This window comes from Canis lupus, chromosome 5 (genome assembly GCF_048164855.1).
Source record: "Canis lupus baileyi chromosome 5, mCanLup2.hap1, whole genome shotgun sequence".
Classification (NCBI taxonomy): Eukaryota; Metazoa; Chordata; class Mammalia; order Carnivora; family Canidae; genus Canis; species Canis lupus.
This window is the reverse complement of record NC_132842.1, coordinates 43,141,103-43,160,358: the sequence shown is the minus strand read 5'-3', so window position 1 is coordinate 43,160,358 and position 19,256 is coordinate 43,141,103. Positions and strand designations below refer to the sequence as shown.

General features: G+C 41.9%; 1 pseudogene; it reads left to right on the top strand.

Annotated features, from left to right (window-relative positions):
• The first annotated feature begins 8,196 nt into the window (after positions 1 to 8,196).
• Positions 8,197 to 8,638, top strand: LOC140632959 (large ribosomal subunit protein uL15-like; annotated as a pseudogene).
• Positions 8,639 to 19,256: the final 10,618 nt, after the last annotated feature.

Sequence of the window (19,256 nt, the reverse complement as noted above, 5' to 3'; positions counted from 1 at the left end):
GAAGTAGTATCCCATCATGGTTTTGATTGGCGTTTCCTAAAGGACTAATTATGAGCTTCTTTTCATGTGCTACTAGCCATTTATCTCTCTTTGTTGGAGAAATGTCTATTCAAATATTTTGCCTTCTAGGGCAGCCCGGGTGGCTCAGGGGTTTAGTGCCGCCTTCAGTCCAGGGCGTGATCCTGGAGACCTGGGATGAAGTCCCATGTTGGGCTCCCTGCATGGGGCCTGCTTCTCCCTCTGCCTGTGTCTCTGCCTCTCTCTCTCTGTCTCTTTGTCTCTATGAATAAATAAATAAAATGTTTAAAAAAAACCCCAAATATTTTGCCTTCTAAAAAATGGGGTTATTTATCTTTTTATTATTGAGTTGTAAGTGGTCTTTACACATCCTGGATAGGATTCACTTTTAAGATACATGATTTGCAAATACGTTCTCCTAGTCTAGGGGTTAATCTTTTATTTTTTCTTGATAGTGTTTTTTAAAGCACAGAAGTTTTAAATTCTGGTGAGGTCCAACTTACCAACCTCTTTTGTCTTGTGTCTTTGTTGTCACATTCTAAGAAATCACATTCTCTTTCATCTCAAAGCACAGCAACTTACAAGTAGATTACTAATGAGACAAGAATATATAACTCCCTTTACTCTTACCCTGAATGTGAAGTCACAGTTCCTTCCAGTGAGATTTTTCCCTTTTTTATCTGTTGGTGTCTCTATCAAAGGAACTGAATTAGTCTCCAGAATTAGAAACCTTGAAATAATAAACACAAACAATTCATCATTATTCCTCCTTTTTGAATCTGGTCTGGGTCACTTATGTCTTTTTTGGTCTATCAGTGACACTGACCTCTCTCAAGGTATTCAAAATTGTGCACGAGTCTCATTTGGTGCTTTCTTATCCTGCTGCATCATACCTGGTGTGAGGTGTGACATTTCCTCCCATTTTTCGTAGCTTAAGTATTCCTACAGTTTTATAGTAGTTTTACCTTCCAGCTAGAAAACAGGAGATGCAGTTTTAGTCAAGGACAGCAGTAACACAACCCAGAAAATAGCTCTGATTAAAATATATGCCGTGCTTATTCAGTATGTTGTAATCAAGGACATGGCTGAAGACATGTTCTGATAACTGACAATCAGCAATTGATTTTTTTTAATGTTTCAAGTTTTTACTTAAATTCTGGTTAGTTAACATATAGTGTAATACTAGCTTCATGAGAATTCAGTGATTCATCACTTACATATAACACCCAGGGCTCATCATAAAAAGTGCCCTCCTTAACACCCATCTCCCATTTAACCCATCTCCCACCCACATCCCTCCAGCAAACCTCAGTTTGTTCTCTATAGTTAAGAGTCTCTTATGGTTTGCCTTCCTCTCATTTTTCCCGCTCCCCTCTATGTTCATCTGTTTTCAGCAACTGATTTCTAAAAAGTCAACCATGCATTTGCAGGCCTGTGTCGCTAGGCTAGTCTAGGCCATCAGTTCTGTTGGCCTGTCAGTGATAAAATTATATTGGTGGTCGATGACAGTTCTGTGTTTGAAAAGCTGCTGTGGAGAACTCAATATTTATTTATTTATTTATTTATTTATTTATTTATTTATTTATTTATTTATTTCTCAATCTTTATTTAGATTGTCTTAGGTTTGTGAATAGATGGGTACTGAGACCAATGAAAGAAAACCAGGGCTTCTGGTGCAGGGGGGCAGGGTGCAAAAGGGGCAAGAGTCTTCATCTGCCACATCAGTGGAAATGTGGTTTCCCCACTTCTGAACATGTACAAACCACCCTGAGGGTCTCATCGGCCTTTGAGGGCTTGCCTACACTCTGCTTTTCCATTTGCCAAGCCTCTTCTTGGCTTACCACCTTTTCAAAAAGGCTTGGCTTACCACTCTTTTCAAAAAGTCAAGACAAGGAGAGTAGCCAGTGTGATCAGGGTTGAATACACAGTAGAAGGAGACAATTCTTGTTCTTTCTTTTTCTCTTGCCTCAAGCTCAGTTTGAAACCGTAGAGGGTCTTGGTATTATGAACCTCCAAAAAACAAAGAATGCAACAGTAGTGACCACTGTCACATTCCTAGCACTGCACTGTTTTCAGCCCTCACTTCCTGACCTTTGACTGTCCCCACTTCCACAGGGGCCTCTCTGAGTAGCTGGTGCTCCCAGCCCTCACTTTGCTAACACTTAGAAGCTGAAACAGCCACAAGGGCAAGCCTTTCCATAGAACATTGAGTCACATGCCCACATGCACCTTCCTTCCTTCTCTCCCACTCATGCTTTCTTACAGGCTTCATGCTTGTTTTCTGGTTGGATAGACAAAGAAGAAGGAGAACCCTTAAAGGGACTTTTGATCTTATTTTAAAATATATATTTTTAAAGATTATTTATTTATTTGACAGAGAGTAGGGCGAGGGGGGGAGGCCCAAACAGTGGGAGTGGCAGAGGGAGAGGGAGAAGCAGGCTCCCCGCTGAGCAGGGAGCCTGAGGTGGGGCTCCATCCAAGGACCCCAAGATCATGACCTTAGCTGGAGGCAGATACCTAACTGACTGAGCCGCCCAAGCACCATGGGACTTTTCATCTTAATGAATGGATTATAACTGGAGTCTAGGAAACCTGTATGCATAGGCACATTCTTCTCACAAGCACACAGAAGAGCACTGAGTATACCATTATGTTTAACCCTGGAAGGATAACCATGTTGAAATCCTCACACCTCTTTCTGGTTTCTCCAGCACTTTCACCCTAATGGCCACAGGGGTAGCGGAAGTGAGAGGGAGTTTCCAGACTTTCTTCTAAGAACACAAACCCTTCACCTCCCCTACTCTGTTCTACCTCCTTAAAAAGATAAGAAATACAAGTCCTGAAGGAGACCTGACCACTTCTACTACTTGCATGAAACCTGAGTCCAAAATCTCTAGCCTCCTCTTGATTATCGTTGCCACTATCTGGATTATTTCTGACCCTTATGAAAAATTATTCAGGAAATATTTATTGAGAGCCTAGATATACCACGTATTACTCTAAGTGTGGAGGACATAGACCTAAAAAGACAAAAATACTCATTCTGTGGAGCTTACATTGCAGTGAGGGAGACAGACAAACAAACACCATCAAAAGTATATCAGAGGTAACTGATAGGGAGAAAAATGCAGCAGAGAAGGAAGGGGGGTTGGGGGGGTGGGAGGGAGTGTGGGGAGAGGGGAGTTGCCTTTCACTGCCCAGGATGCTCAACAGGGATTAAAGCATGGGGAGGAGGGGTTGCCCTGACAGAAAGGTCCCCCCTGATGTCCTGGAAGATAGTGTGGGGAGTCATGATGTAAGTGTCAGGGGGCAGCGAATGTGAGGGGAGAGCTCTGGGGCTTTCTATTTCCTCTTGATGCTGGAGTTGTGTGGATCCCCTGAGTTCTCTCTTACCTCCTGCTGGACAAGTTCTGTATCAATTCCCTTTGGACGAATGTGAACCTTATATTCACACTCTGCCTTCCAACCCTGCCTTCTCTATTCTTCTCTGTGCAGGGCAGCCAGACAATCAAGTCTAAAAACCAGTCTGATCAAATCACTGTCCGGCTTAAAATACTTTCCTGTTTCTTTCCCCATAAAGTTCAAATCTTACCACGGTTTCCAATGCTTGGCCCCATGGTCCTCTGTTCTGTGTCCCCTCTTTCTCCAATGCTTGGTTCCATGGTCCTCTGTTCTGTGTTCCCTATTTCTCAAATCTCATGAGAATTCTCTTTTCTCTCCTACTTCTTCCGAATAAATTTTCCAGAAAGACTCTTCTTAGCCACTCTGCTCTTCCTGCCTGGAAGCTCTTTTCCTCCCTTTTTCTTGCTTATCTTCTCTAGAAGATATTCTCTAAAAAAACTTCCCTGACTACCTTCTTGGTTATCACTGCCACTGATGAGAAAAAAATCAGAGCTATCCACTTATTTGTCTCTCCCACTAGTGTGAGAGTGCTTTTAGGGCACGACCAAAGTACTATGTATCTCTAGAGGAAGAGAAAAGCAGAATGGCACTCACAGCTGGATCTTGATTTTTCCTGTTGATCATAAACCCTCTGAAAGATCACCAATATCAGACAAGGCGAGCAAAACCAAGAGCAAAACTCTGCAGTCATGTGTGAGCAAAGGCAAAAACAAGCTCAATGGGTTCATCACAGAAGTGACCACTGACTAAAATGAGTCACTACTGCTAGTTAAATATGGTCTCTCTTTATTCTTTCTGACTTCTAGGTAAGTAAGATTCATGAGGATGCCCAGTCAGAACTATCCCACTTCTTGACAACACTCAGTTTAAGGCAAACCCTCCCCCAAGCTGCCTGACACACGCTTAAATCCCATGATAAGACCCATCCAACTCCCACTTACTGAGCCACCCCGTGGGTCCTCAGTATAGAGCTTCCCTTGCTGAGAAAGCTTCAACAAGCCAAGTTTGACTTGACTGCAGGTGAGTTCACCATTTGGATTGACAGGTCCTATCCTAGTAGGACTTTTCCCAATAGCTACTGAGAACATCTCTAGCAATAGTGCTGGGTCACAACTGTGCTTCTTACCTGTGCTTTCACACTGGCCAACCTTGGCTGTGAGGACCTTGACAGAAAAACTAGTTTCAGGTGCAAGTCAAAATAATTCTTGAAAAAAGTGCGAAGTTTGAAGGAGTTGAAGATCCCCTTCAATGACTGTGAACCACAGCACCAATAGGTAATTGCCATTCATTCATCACACAAAACCATATTTTTAGGGAACATGAACTTGAGAATATTCACAAACTCTTATAATCCTTTTAGACTGCATTTTCTTTCCAGTTTAACGTGTTGCTTTCCCTTTCCCCTGTCTCTGCCTCTCTGCAGCCCCACCAGACTATTCTCTGTTGTCTCACCTTTATGCCTTCGGCCTGTTTATGTTTTGTGAAATGACCCTCTTCCTTTTCCTGTCTCATGGAGATTAGTCATTTTTGGCTTTAAACTTCAGAGTCCTTTTGACAGTCCCTCTCCCTGCAGTTCCTCAAAGTGCCCTGAGAATGTCAAGAGTTCAGAATACTTATAGGTGATAGCAGGTAGTGGCCAACAGTCAGTGTCTCAGACCAAATCTGCTACACAGGTTTCCAGCCCTTTGATTAGAGCTGTGTAGCATCTTGTGTGAGATGAGGTTTCATTTCTTTGTGTAATCACTCACAAGATACTGCAAAAATGGAAAGGCATCCAGAGTGAAGTCCCATCTTCCCCTCACTGTCTGATTCAGCAGCTAGGATATTGAGAGCCTGCTTAGATTATTATAGTTGAAAAAATGTCTTATGAGTTACACAGGTACTTGACTAAGTTAAGGCACATTTATATTTCTTTTTTTAAAGATTTTATTTATTTATTCATGAGAGACACACAGAGAGAGGCAGAGATATAGGCAGAGGGAGAAGCAGGCTCCTCGTGGCGAGCCTGATGTGGGACTGCATCCCAGGATCCTAGGATGACGACCTGAGCCAAAGGCAGATGCTCAACCACTGAGTCACACAGTGCCCCAAGGCACTTTTGCATCTTAACCCCAGGAAAAAAGAAAAAGTGACCTTTGGGGCTCTAGGTTACATCCTGGGTGTTCTGGCTGGGAATAGAGGGCTCATGGGGACAATGAGTTTCCCTCCTTCTTCTTCCTCCCTTTACTTCCCTCCTTCCAGGTAATTCCTGGGCATGATTGTCAACATGGCTGGAGATTTCACAGTTTTGCCCAGGAGAGTCTGAGTGATCTATAAAGAAATAAACCCCACTGCTTTGGTCTCTTGAGCCTGTGTGAGCCCAGATCACTGAATCATCTGGTTCTGCCCTGAAGACAATGAATTGTACACCTTGAGCATCATAAAGCTATCAGTTTTTAGTGGCTTTTATTTATTTTTCTCTTTCCCCTTTAGTTGTTGTTATATATACAGAAAACAAGGCAAGACAGATGAGCTAAAATAGGAGTGTGGCTATAAAATATATGTTGCAGCCCAACAACACACGTTAATTAATGTCCCCAGCAGGGAAGGGCAAAAAGCAAATCCATTAAGCATACTTTTGCTTGTACTTCTAATCTTAGAGCCTGAAAGCCTGAAATCACAGCAGGACCTTTTTCCTGAGCAATTTAGACAGAAATTCATTTTTTATCTGTGCCATTATTCCACAACTTTTTTTGGATGACTTCTGCAAAGATGAAGAAAACATAGTCCTTCCCTTTAAAGAGCTGCATAATAGGAAGACACAAAAGACAAAACTGTGGACAAATACACAAATGACTACAATATTGGACAGTGTGCTGAGTGCCTTGGGAGTATAAATGAGGAATGGAAAGAATTCAGAGACATAGCAAATCCAGTTGGTAGGGAGCCTGGAAAGTCTTCACGAAGAATGCTGATTTATTTACTTATTTATTTTGGAAGGAGATTGAAAGAAATATGAGATGTTAGCAGGCAGGGCAGGAGACTTCAGGTTCAGGTAGATGTAAGTAAAAGGCAGACAGTCTGGGATTATGAGACTGACATAGGTGGCTCATAGAGAAATGGTGAACACAGCTGCATGAGTTATCATGTGTCAATGCCTTTGGAATCCAAGCTTGACACTTACCTAGTCCTTAAAATGAAAAGTGTTAGCAACGTGGTATTTTTAAAGCGCCAGCTTGACTTGCTATTCTTGTAATAGTTCAGGTTCACTTTTTTGTAGCTTCTACAATTTTCCACGATATCTCTGGATAACAGAATCTTGAATTAAAACAATGCTTCTCTTTGCCAAGAATTCAAAGCACCGTTAATACAGTATCCATCTCCTTCCTACCCATGGGAGGTAGGAAGCATCAGGCAACAAAATCTCTTTTCTTAAAGCTCAAAACACAAAAAGATTAAAGATTACATCACACAGCACAGATTGGAGAGAAATCATATTCTCTTCTTTCTGCCATTGCTAGTCTGTTCTTTTCCTACTATAAGCTGTATTGTCTCAGTATCAGTACCCAATGTTCGGTACAACGTTGTTGATGTTAAAAATCTCACAATATTTCATGGAAAGATTCTAATTTGGACTGATAGTTTAGTAAGTTATATTAAGGAAAACAATCAACAACTACAGTAACAATAGTAATAACACTCTCTATGTTTTCCCAGGCACTGGTTAGCTCCAGACTGATGTTAACTATAATGCAAAGTAGGTGTTGTGATTCCCCTGTAGAAGTAAGGACCATTAAATTTAGATAGGGCAGCTAACATGCCCAAGTTCATACAACTAATAAATGGCAATGCAGTGTTCTAACCCAACTCCACATCAACTTTTCATTGTGAAGTGCTGTTTTCCTAAAGTAGTGGCTCTTTAACCTTTTTTCCCCATTTTTTTGATTTGTTTTTGAAGTACAGAGCCCTTTGAGAATCTGGTAAAGTCTAGACACACACACACACACACACACACACACACACACACACACACACATATACCCAAATACTTGCATACTGTTTTTGGGAAATTCACAGACTTCTTGATGTCTGTCCATGGCCTTGAAGGAGCTCATGGATCTCACTGTTAAGAATCCTAGCTCTGAAGATATCTTTGAGCTCTAGACAGCATAGTGTGTGTGTATGTGGTAATGAGCATGAACTCTGGGTTTGGATCCCAGTCCTACTAGTAGATGACGTCAGTAAATTTAATTAACCTCTCTATGCTTCTTAGTTTCCTCATATGTAAAATGGAGCTGATAACAATGATACCTAAAAAGATGAAATATTAATGTATATAAGTCACATAGAATACTGCCATACTAATTGTAAGTTTCATTAAATGTTGGCAAATAAATGTGTATTTGGACTGGATTATTTTACACGGATGTTACTGCTTTCTTCACCATCCCCACCACTGGAAGCAAACATGAACACGTTCTGAAACCAAAAGTTTGAAGATTTATCTGAGAGCTGTGTCTATTCAGTCGTATTTATATGACTGAGAGGTCCAGTTACTAAGTCATCTGTCCATCCTCAACTTAGTGGCTTTGATGATTGTTAACTGATAGACCTGGCTCTGTAGATCTGACCTGAATTTAGGAGAGTCATAAGATATAGTTAATGTGTTCATATTTTACCTTAGACAAGAAGGGCACATTTTCGCCTTAAAAAGTCAATATGCCTTTTTGATAGCAAAGACAAATGGTCACATTAGAAACTACTGGAAATTAGCTCTCTTTTGTCTGGACTGCCAACATGCTATCCAGACTGAGGAAGACTTGAAAATGTCAAGACCACGTGAGCCATGGCCAAGGCCATGTTGGCAAGCATTGGAAGCACCCAAGAGGCCAGGGTAATGTTGGTGGCATGCATCACCACAGGATCAACTTAGACAAATATCACCCAGGTTACTTTGAAAAAGTTTGTATGAGACATTGACACCTAAAGAGGGGCCAGAGCTTCTGCCTGTCAACCTTGATAAACTGTGGACCTTCATCAGTGAGCAGATTCAAGGACAAGCTGCCAAAAATAAGACTGGAGCTACTCCTATCATTGATGTGGTACGATTGGGCTACCACAAAGCTCTGGGAAAAGGAGAGCTCCCCAAACAGCTCGTCATCATGCAGGCCAAACTCTTCAGTGGAAGAGCTGAGGAGAGATGAAGGGTGCAGAGGGGGCCTGCCCCCTGGTAGCTTGAAGCCATGTAGAGGGAGGTTCATTTAATGCTACCAATTGAAAAACCCCTCAAACTATTGGAAATTAAATTCTTATTTCTTATTTATTTTTACACAATGTTAAACATAAATGGAAACAATATGGAATTTTATTTTCTCGTGAGTGAAACTAAAAAGCATATGAGAGAATGTCTTACTTCCAGGAATTAGAGATGTAAGGAGGTAGGGAAGTGAAAGGACATGGATTTTCATGGAGCTATTACCTACATAGGGAGACCAATTCCTTTCAGGTATTGACATTAGTGATGAAGAATAAGACACAAAGGGCGTGGGTTTTTTTCTGTCTTTTTCTTTCTCTGCTATGCTGCTGAAGATCTTGGTGTCTTATTACTGAGAAACATAACCTTATTTTAGCGATGGTGTGGTGGTTACTTACTTGTCTTGCAGATAAGGTCATTTCCTCTGGGCTTAGACCTCTTCTACCTTAAAAGGGAAATGTGAGGCTGCGGAGACTGTGGTAAATTAAGAGCGTGTGACAGAAAACTCTTCTTTTGACAATTTTTTCACTTTCAAATATGAGTTCATTTTAAAAAGCTGAGTATTTAAGTATATATCAGAAATTATTTGGAAATATCATCTTTAAACCTCCTCTTTCTGGTGGAGAAAGGATATATAGGTGATACACTCATTGTTGTGGCTGCCGGGTAATCAATCATCAAGGAAAAACTGAAGGGCGGTTCTGAATTCACACCATTCAACTATAAAGGCACTAAATGAAGATACAGATGAATGTTTATATCTGTGTAGAAATGAGAGACTTTGAAATATGACATTAAAGAATTTAGATATCAAAAAATACTGACAGATTTAATTATAAAGAGTTAAGGCTTCTGTACCTTAAAACATAAAACACAAAATCAAATTGCAAACTTTCCTCTTTTTAAAAAAGTATTTAATTAATTAATTTGAGAGAGAGAGCAAGAGGGAAGGGGCAGAGGGAGTCTGAAGTAGACTCTGTGCTGAACACAGAGACTGATGTGGGGCTTGATCAAAACTGAGAGATCATAACCTGAACCAAAACCAAAGAGTTGGACATTCAACCAACTGAACCACGCAGGTGCCCCAAAATGCAAACATTTTCAATAAATGTGACATAGATGGATATTTTTATAATGTAGTAAGATGAACACCTGAGAAGAAAAAAGATTAGAGAATTTGAACAAGTAATTTCTCAAGAAGATATAAGGATGGATGCTCTATTCCTAGACTATGGAGGAATACATAAGCACACAACACAGATTATTGATAATATGAATGCAGTTTAAAACACTTAGGCACTATTCAGCTGAAAATAAAAAAACACAAAAAGGACTCTGTTGTTGGAAATTCTCATGTGTTGACAGTTATTTCAAATTGTTACTGTCTTTCTGGAAGGCGACATAAGTGTTATTAAATTATGCACAATCTTTGAACTAAAAAACCATTTCCATAAATTTAAAAAGATTGTGAGGTGTAGAAAAATTTATCTGTAAGGAGTTCCATTGCTTTATCATTCTGTAATGAGAAAAAATTGAAAGTGGTCTAAATGCCCCCAAATAATTAAGTAAGCCTATTAGTTTCCCCTTGCTACTATAACATATCACAGTGGTTTAACACAACACAGATATATTGTTTTATAGTTCTGTAGGTCAGAAGTCTGATGGGAGATCTCACTGGACTCAAATCAAGGCACAGCAAGGCTGCATTCCTTTCTGGAAGCTCTAGAGGAGAATCTATTTTCTTGTCATTTCTAGCTTCCAGAGGTCACCTGTGTTTCTTGACTTGTAGCCCACGTGGAGCCTCAAAGCCAGCAATATCTAGTGGGGTTTTTCTCACAGTGTATCGCTCTGACACCGACTCTTCCACTTTTAAAGATGCCTGTGATTCCACTGGGCCCACCTAGATCACCTCTCTATATTAGGGGAGCTGATTAGCAACCTTGATTTCATCTGAAACCTCAATTTCCCTTTGAGTAGTAAACATATTTACAGGCTCCAGGAATTGGGATGTGGCATCTCTGGGTGGGTGGGGAGCATTATTCTGGATGCCATAATTTGTAAGTTATACTTCATCTATACAACAATTCTAGGCAACTATTAAATAACATGGAAAGTGATCACAAAATGTTGCTGTGTCAAACAAGTCTTTGGTGTCACCACAGATCTTCTTGGCCTCTGGTAAGTCCATCCACAGACACTGACCACTTGTTCTTCCTCAGCTCCTCTGTGGAGACCCATTCTGTATGTGTGGGACTGTCTTCACTGGGCCCTGGCACCACCACCAGTACCGGCACCACCACCAGTACTGGCACCAGCTGACAGCACCTTGCCTCATGCCTGCATCATGATACAGCTTTGTTTCCCATCCCTGGCTTCCTCCTCTCTTGCTGAGACTCAGGAAGTGTATGATCCAGAAATGCAGGGTGATCAAGCCTTTTTAGGAAATCTATTGATTAGTAGGAGTTGGCATCTAGTGGGTAAATTCTCTTCTCCTCCACTTTCTTCCCATAGGGTATTCTTTGAAGCAGGAGTTCTCAGGGCTTTTGGAAGACTGCCTACTGCCTGAGCAATCAGTTCTTGTTGCCAGGAGGTTTTCCCATCCAGCTATGCATCCTTGGACTGGTATTTCTCCTCAACACTCTTCTCCCTCCACAACTTTGATTTCTTAGGGAACTATAAGGAGAAGTTCAGTGTTTCAGTGTCAAGTGGTGGGAGGTGAGGGTGGATAATTAGGAACTTTATGCAGAAATCTTAGCACCATGATAAATAAATTATGTGGGCTATGCCAGGGACAATGGGAAGTGAGTGAAGGAGGAGGCTCCTCCTTTAATGAGAGGCTCAGGATTCTATCCTTATTAAAGAGAGGCCACTCTGGCACCAATGTGGGTAGTGACAGCTCCAGAATGTCTGTATATGAGAGGATTAAGAAACAGCAATTTGTTGGAAGGTGGAGATTTGGAAATTGTCTTGGAGTAATGTTTATACAGCAAGACCCAATTTTTACCTAGAATGAGCACTTATTGAGCAGGTGGGTGCTTGTTGGGAAAAATTGGCATAAATTCATGTTTGGGGTGAATGCTATCACTGATGCAGGAGGGAGGGAGGGAGTTGACACACAAGGCCACTAGTTAGGAAATTGCTGTCCAGGTTGGAATTGACTGAAACTGTGGAGATGGAATGGAAAGGACAAGATAAGTGGGAATAAAGTGAGCTTTTTTTTTTTTTTTTTTTTTTTTTAGTGATAGTGAGTTCTCTACAAAGAGACGAGGCCCAGGAAGGGGGGTCTGGTCTGGATAGAGGAGATGGCAGTAGGCTCTTATATTTATTTCCACTGCCTCATGGTGTGGGACTTGGGCACCTCTATCCCCTGCCTCACAAATGTGGGAATAGGATTTCCCGAAGTGGGGCAGGTGGGAGAGTTGGATAATTATAACTTCTTTGATTTTCTGAATTTTGGACTTAGAGTGAACTTTGTCATGAGAAGAGACTTTTATCTCTTTTAGTAATATCTTTCTGGTCCTCATTCAGTTGGTTAGATATAGTCTAGGGCCAGAGCTTTCTATGTGGTGGGTTTTCTAGGTGATGTAGCTACCAAATCAATATCCTCCCTCACTTCTCCAACCCCCAGCTCTACTATAACTGCCTCACTGCCATTATATCCATTGCTACCATTGGGACAGTCTCATTCATTTTCTTTCTTTTTTTTTTTAATTTTTTTATTTAAATTCAATTTGCCGGGTCGTAGGGCAGGTCTATTTTTAACTCTTTGAAGAACCTCCACACAATTTTGCAGAGTGGCTGCACCATTTCACATTCATTTGGGGAATACAAATAATAGTGAAAGGGAATAGAAGGGAAGGGAGAAGAAATGGGTAGGAAATATCAGAAAGGGAGACAGAACATGAAGACTCCTAACTCTGGGAAAAGAAGTAGGTGTGGTGGAAGGGGAGGAGGGCGGGGGGGGGGGGTGAATGGGTGATGGGCACTGAGGAGGGCACTTGATGGGATGAGCACTGGGTGTTATTCTGTATGTTGGCAAATTGAACACCAATAAAAATAAATTTATTATTAAAAAAAGGAAAAAAATAAATTCAATTTGCCAACATATAACTCCTGTGCTCATCCCATCAGGTGCCCTCCTTAGTGCCTGTCACCCAGTTACCCCATCTCCCCACCTCCCCTTCCACAACGCTTTGTTTCCCAGAGTTAGGAGTCTCTCATGGTTTGTCTTCCTCTCTAATTTTTCCCCACTCCCACTCATTTGCTTTCTATCTTCTTTACAACCATGTTATTGAGGTATACAATTTCCATAGCATGGAGTTCCCTGATTAAATGTACAATTCATGATGTCACAAAAGGCAAGATGGCATTCTTTTTGATGGCTGAGTAATATTCTCTGTGTGTGTATGTGTGTGTGTATGTGTGTGTGTGTCTTTATCACCCCCAAATCCCATCTTTATCCCCCAAACAAATAAAAAACAAAAAGAATCATAAATGCAGAAGACAAACTGTTGGTTGCCAGAAGGGAGGGAACTGAGAGGATAGGAGAAATAGATGGAGGGATTAAGAGGTACAACCAGTTACAGAAAAAGTAAGTCATGGCGATGAAAAGTACAGCACAGAATATATAGTCACTAATGTTGTAATAATGTGTCTGGTGACAGATGGTGACTTAGCCGAACCTCGTGAGTGTAGCTTAGTGTAAAGGATTATGAATTCATTACATTGGACACCTGAAACTAATATAACATTGCATGTGAGCTCTATTTCCATAAAACAATGTATAATTCAACACTTTTTGAAATAGAACTATTAATATTTAAAGTTGTGGTAAAATACATAACCATATTTTGCCTTTTTAACCATTTAGGATGCACAGCTCAGTGGCCTGAGTCACATTCACAAAGCTGTGCCAGTTTCAACTTCCAAAATTTCTTAGTTGCTGGAAATAGAACCTTTGTAATCATTAAGCCACATATCCACAATCCCGCCTCCCTCCAGCCCATTGGTAACCTCTAACCCATGTTCTCTCCCTATGAATTTGCCTCTGCTAGATATTTCCCAGAGTGGAATCCTACCATATTTGCCTTTTGTCTGGCTTATGTCACTTAGCATAACATCTTCAAGGCTCATCCAGTTGTAGGATGTATCAGAGCATCTTCCTCTTTACGGATGAGCAGTATTGCATTGTATGTATATAGCACATGTTTTTTATCCCCTCATCTGTGGACCTCTGGGCAGTCTCCACCTTTAGGCTATTATGAATAATGCTGCAGTGAACATTGGTGTACAAGTATCTGAGTCCCTGCTTTTTGGGAATATACCTAGGAGTGAGATGGCTGGGTCATATGGTAATTCTGTTTTCAGCTTTTTGAGAAACTCTCTCATTGGATACTTTTTTATTCTTTTAAAATATTTTATTTATTTGAGAGAAAGATCATGATCAGGGGCCTAATGTGGGGCTTGATCCCAGGACCCTGGAATCATGACCTGAGCTGAAGGCAGAGGCTTAACAAACTGAGCCACGCAGGTGTCCTCATTGGACAATTTTAGATCCTAGCTGCTTGTCACTTTCTCTACCCCTATTTCTGCCTTAATTCTTGGACAATTGAATATAAAGGTGGTTGATCCTTGTAGCACCCTGGCTGTAGACTAGTGGTTTCCGCTTAGGATGTAGAAAGCGGGAAAGAGGGGCAATTTTACCTTTGCAACAAAAAAAAATCTGACTAATCTACAAAATCATCATTTTTCTTGAATTTCTCAAACTTGAGGCTGCAGGTCAACCAGGTAGGCAGAAATCAAAGGGAAGATAGGTTCTTCCAGGAGAGTTGGGTCTTGTTTACCTGGAGCAGAGAAGGATAGGATGAAATGATGGACTTCATAAAAGATGATCTGAAAATTTGGGTAAATTTTAAAATGAGTTGCTAAGGGCTGTGTGTGAAGGAGCAGGTGACTATAGGACACTTGGAAGCTACAGACACAGGAGAGATCACGCTAGCTAGCAGGTGTCTTTCTTTTTTTCCGTGGGCCTCACCGTGAGAGAGCTAAGAGGTAAGGCAGGAGACTGTGGAGAGCCCCTCTTTTGAGCCAGGGACCCGGGCAGCCACTACTGCAGGAAGGGCACAAAGCTGACTCTTCTCCTGTTTTTCCTCACAGAGCAAAGCCCTAGCTGCTGAGGAAAGGGCAGCAAACACTCACCCTGGCAGAGGTGAAGATCCGTTGTAACTGTAAAAAGGGAAGAGGAAAAACCCAACGCTATTTCTGGGGAAGAGACAGGGAAAGGTCTTCTGCCCTTAGGGGATGGAAGGGGGCACTGCCACAGCCCCCCACCTGAGAGCAAGGTCTATCATGCCTGCTTAAGATGGGGCCTGAATATGGACAGCAGAATGTGTCTCCCCACTTCCCGGCCCCAGGATGGCAAGAACGGAGTAATAAATGACAGCAGTCTACTGGTGGCGGGGAAGAGACGAAAGTGAAGCATGTGCATCTCCCTGAGGTTCGGGCTCACAGGCAAAGCCAAAGGCTGAAAAGGAACAGAACAATGAGAATCCTTCCCTGTTAGCCCAAGCCCGGGTCTCCTTGCAAGGTAACGGCAGAGGAATTTGAAGGCTGAGGTGTACTGCGGGTAAGTAGCTGCAACCAATACAAACCACGTAACTGCTGACTAGATTGCCCCCATTCCTCCCAGTAGAGGCCTAGACAAGGAAGAGTTATTCACACAATCAAACAGGAAACTAGTTACCTTAGTGTTTACTGTCCTGAAAATTCTGACACTCCCAAAGTGGCAAAGAAAAATATCACACGGTCAAGAGACAAAGCACTCAATAGACTTGAGCTCAGATATGCCTCAAATGTTAGAATCATCAAAAAGGACTGAAATATTTGTTACAATTACGTTAACTCTCTAGGACAAAAGATGGACAAAAGCCGTGACCATACGAAGGCTATCAATATAGAGATAGAAACTACTAGAAGGGACAAAATAGAAATGCTAGAGACGAAAATCATGGTGAAAGACAACTAACTTACTGGGTCAGTAGGAGACTTTACTCAACAGGAAACTTAGAGAAGGGTCAGTAGATATCATCCAAACTGGAGCACAAAGACAATGAAGGAAGAAAGGAAGGAAGGAAAGAAGGAAGCCAGAGCAGATGATCTAAGAGCTGTGGGAGCAGTGCTGAACTAAGGGTCATGTAGTTGGAACCCAATCAGAAAGGAGGGACAAGGTGACAGAAGCTCTGGTGAGAAGAGAATGTGCTCCTGTGAAGTGTGACCCCCTCCAGGGGGCAGGAACTCAGCAAATGTTGGCCACCCCTGCCTACCTACCTGGAATCTCCTCCAGATCACTGTCTTGCCAGATGGCACCCTGAGGGGCAAGCTGATTTCCTCTTCATCAGGACTGTGAAGGAGGATGGGGATGGGGTGGCTGGGAGAGAACAAAGATCCCCTGGGAGTGAGTCCCAGGCAGCTGGGATGGGCTCAGCTGCCCCAGGCTTGGTTCCCAGGAGCGCAGCAGGAGTACAACATGAGAGTCCCTTCTCCCCCGCCTCTCAGGCCCTGGACACTAGCGACTTGGGCTCAAGGCCACAGGTTCTGTGGTTCCACTGGGCCAGGCCAGTCCTCTTGGTCCCGAGACTCAGGCCAGTCTTCTCCTGACTCCTGCCTGCCAAGTGCCTATATTGTTGTTGATGCTGTTGTTGTTGATGTGAAAACACACACTATAGGTGATGGTTCATGACAGAAATCTTGACAGCACAGCTGCTGGGCTGAGAGTGGTGGCTCCCCAGCCTCTTAGTTAGGCACACGTCAGCTGGCTAGAGTGGATGTTCAGAGGCTGAAGACACATCTTAGGTTGTGGGAGAACAGAGCTAATTACTGGGGAGGGGCCTCCTGTGAGCACTAACAAATCGGGTCACAGTTTCTTCTTTGCCTACCAGACCACTGTATTAGGTCGGATTTCATTTCCTCTCAAGAGGTATTGGAGGGTCAGTGGAGGGTGAGACTTCTTTCTCTCCTTAGTTGACATCTGGAAAGGGTGCCCTGGGCAGTGGGGACGTAGGTGCATGATAAGAGGAAAGTGTGGGTATGTATAAGTGTGTGCAGGAAGCTGACTAGGTATGAACACAAAGGCTTGATGAAGTTGTCTTCAGTTAAAATGAAAAATGTCAGCTAAGCTGAGAAAATAAGGAACAAGCTAATTTTACTAAGATGTGAAATAGGCACATCTCCAGAGTGGCACTATTGGTTAGCAGTTAAGATGGAACAGCAGTCATCATAAAGCTGAGCTGTCGGAAAGAACTTACCTTCTTTAATAAGAGCTACCTTGTGGGGCTACAAGGGTGGCACAGTTGGTAAGGGTTGGACTCTTGGTTTCTGCTCAGGTTGGGGTCTTAGGCTGGGGATCTCAGGGTCATCATCCCAGGCTCTTGGGTTTGTGGCTCAGGACAGTGTCTGCCTAGATCCTCTCTCCCTCTCCCTACCCTTCCCGCGATTGCATGCTCTATCTCAAATCAATCAATTGGTCGATCATTAAAAAAGTAAAGCTACTCTACGTGTAGAAGCCTGCCCCTGTGATGATGTCTTGCAGTTTTCTCAACTCTCCGCTCTACACGTGGGGAAACTGATGATTCGGGAAGTTAAAGAACTTGACACTGCAGGTTCATTGTGCACCCAGAGTGCAAATCCACATGTCCACCAGAGCCCATTCTCTTATTCAGTGTGCAACAGTGATGTCTGTGCCAAAGAGAGGTGTGTGCAAAGCTGATGTGTTCGTGACAGTGGAGTCTGTGCAAGGATGATGTCTGTGCAAGAGTGCCTGTCTGTACAGCAGTGATGTCTGAAACTCTCTCCCTGAAATGAGAGAGCTGGTTAACCCTCATTAGCTGAGTTTCTGGGTAAAGAACTACAGGAGGTCTGGATCCCAGCCCTGACTGCCCCAGTCCCTATAGTTTGTTCCCTTTAAGAAATTTAAAAAATGTTGCAGGATTTTTCATTCCGGCAAATAAAATGTATATAACATAAATTTTACCATTACAACTCATTTTAAGTGTCCCATACAGTTGTGATTAAGTACCTTCACAGGGCTGTGCAACTTTCACAAATATCCATCATTAGAACTTTTTCTGTCTTTCCAAACTCAAACTCCATACTCATCAAACAGTAAGTCCCCATTCCTCCTTCATGCAGCCTCTGGAAACCACCCTTCCACTTTCAGAGTTTATGAATCCGACTTCACTAGATACCTCACGTAAGTGGAATCACACTGTACTTGTTCTTTCATGACTGGCTTATTCCACTTCGCCACTATTTTCCATGATTGTCCATTTTGTAGCCAGTGTCAGCATTCCCGTCCTCACTAATATCCCTGGATGTGTCTGTATCATGTTGTTTCTTGTCTCACCCACTATGGTCCCTTGGGTTGCTTCTCCCTTTTGGCTGTTGTGAACAATGCTGCTTTAACAGGGGTAAGCAAGTATCTGCTCGAGTCCCTGCTTTCAATTCTTCTGTGTGCCTACCCAGAAGTGAAATTGCTAGATCATAGGATAATTCCCTTCATAATGTTTTAAGGAATCACCAGGGTGTTTTCTACAATGGCTGTACCTTTTTATATTCCACCAACAGAGCACAAGCCTTGCTATTTCCGCACATCTTTGCCAATACTTGTGACTTTCTGCTTCCTCGATAGTAGCCATCTGTATGGGTGTCAGGTGATCTCATTTTGGTTTTTATCTGCTTTCTGAAAACAATTTTTATACAAAATTTCTATAAGGAAAAAGGTCAGGAAAGTGGCTGAATGCCTTTTTACATTAAGACTCAAAGAAACGAACACTCCAATTGATATTTTCTTTAAGAATTAATCCTGGACTTTACTGTGTAAGAAAATAAAGTAAGAAAAAAAAAGAGAATTAATCCTGGAGATTTTACACAAAGAAATAGCCCCTACATAGACCACACACTTCAATAAAAATGGGTAAAAGTTTTTTTAATCAATAATGAGCATAGTTGATATATGATCTATGGCAGATTGATACTTATCTTCCAGTAGTCCAAGCGACACCACTGTCATTAGACTCGAGCTTTAAAGGAGCATTGAGCCACTGCTAAAAGCTACCTCTTGTTAGTTGGGAGATGGAAAGAAGTGGAAAAGCATCAGACTTTCGCCACAAATGAATACCCTAGTGCCACCTGGCATTTGATCGCTCACTTACCTCTTGACTTATTTGTGGGAAAGTAAATAATACAATAAATATTTCCCAAACCTTAGAACCCTTACAATATCTTTCAGTACATTCTTTAATTCATTCCCTTATAAGATTTAAGCTCTTACTGATTAACTCCTTTGTGAAGTTTGTACTACCTAGCTTTCATGATCATCACACTAGCCTGGGGTGTTTCTAGAATTCCATTTCCCAATCCCCTTTCTTGGAACATTTGATTGTTTAGGTCAGAATGGATTCAACAATCTGTACTTTTCTTAAGCACCCCGGTAACATATTACTTGTTTACTTCTGAATAGATTGATTTTACTTTGCCAAAGTCTGCACATATCTTAACTCACTACCCAGTTACAGAAAGGTTATTTTAATAATAAAGATGACAATCA